Source organism: Lathamus discolor, chromosome 4, assembly GCF_037157495.1.
Source record: "Lathamus discolor isolate bLatDis1 chromosome 4, bLatDis1.hap1, whole genome shotgun sequence".
Lineage (NCBI taxonomy): Eukaryota > Metazoa > Chordata > Aves > Psittaciformes > Psittacidae > Lathamus > Lathamus discolor.
In genome coordinates, this window is record NC_088887.1 from 17,187,527 (window position 1) to 17,188,983 (window position 1,457).

Consider the following 1,457-nt stretch of genomic DNA (forward strand, 5'->3'; position numbering starts at 1 on the left):
AGGATGTTTATCATCATGAATAGAATCAGTCACAAAATAATGCATACTCTTGAGCATCACTTCCTCTGGTCTCATTTCCTGATGCAATAAGAGCATGTAGAAACAACCCCCATAAGCACCTGGCAAACTTAGGTGTGGGGCAATGCAGCTGGAGCCCTGCTCTGGTGAGAGAGATAGAAGTTACAGGGAGAAGACAAAGCACTACAGCCAGCTCATCCCCTAGCTTCTTCTGAAAGTACATTTGCTTCACTGTGGATAATTGAAATTGCCTTAAAGCAGCAGTGCTCCCCCATCTTTTCTCAAAGACTAAACCGCAGTGTACACAGCTCACTTCAAAGAAAGAAAGTTCCTGCAATGTTTATCCTACATTGACACTTAGTTTATATGAAATTTCTGTGTCTTCACATTATAGTGGTAATTTTTGATGGCTGTCACATCCCACTCTGTATCTTTCATGTATTAGCCAAGCGATCATTAAGCATTATTTACTTATGGTCTGCACCCCAACTTCATCCCCATTGCCTATGGAGACTCACTCTTTCCCTATGGCTCCCAACCCCATCCTCTACTAAAGAAAGTTTTTGAACCCAGTCTCTCCCTTTCCTAGGTTCCTCTCCTTGAGTTTCTGGCTTGCAGCTATTTTCATCTCTTCCTCACAGTCTGACAAAGAAGAACACAGTGATTTTTTGCACTGAAAAAAAGTGCCCTGTTTGCTGTCAGGGCCTGGAGCAGGATGTATGGGGAAAATCCTGCTCATCCCCTGATGCCGTGAAACACAGTACATCCCATATGGTCAGGATCTTCAGAGGATTTTGCAACTAAACTCTTAACAGCTCCCTGCTGATTGCGTGCAAGTGGCAATTTTTCAAAAGCTGAGATCTTGGCCAAAGTTTGGAGGTTTATTTTTCCCCTCTGTTGGAACAGTAAATGATGATCTGTGACCAAAACACCAAACCTTCAGCCCTCAAGCCAGAACATCGGCATGCAAACTTTTCTTAATTAACAGTTATAAAGTAATTTTAGCAAAGGCAAAGTTGCCTCCTTAGAGGGAATCACTGAACTTTGCAAAAAATAAAGTCAGACATGTAAAGTCTCTACTTGATGACTGTAAAAACTGCCAGAAAATGATAAAAAAAGGTCTTTACATTAAGAAGTGTCAGGTTGTGATTCTACTAAGTCTGACTATAAAATAGACTCTACTGTTAATGCAACTTCAGTTATTAAAAAGAAAAAGACACATTGTAGTGGAAGCAATTGACAGAATCTGAAATGGAAAGCTGCTGCCTTCATAAGAGCCCTTTTTGAAATTCTTTTGATATTTGGCTTTCACTCCATCCAATTTTAGTACAGAACCAGTTTAGCACACTTGTTTTACAACATTTTCAACAGAAGACAAACCTTTGGCTCTAAAAATTAATCTCATGAAGAAAAAAAATAAATCCAGAAACTCAGTATGC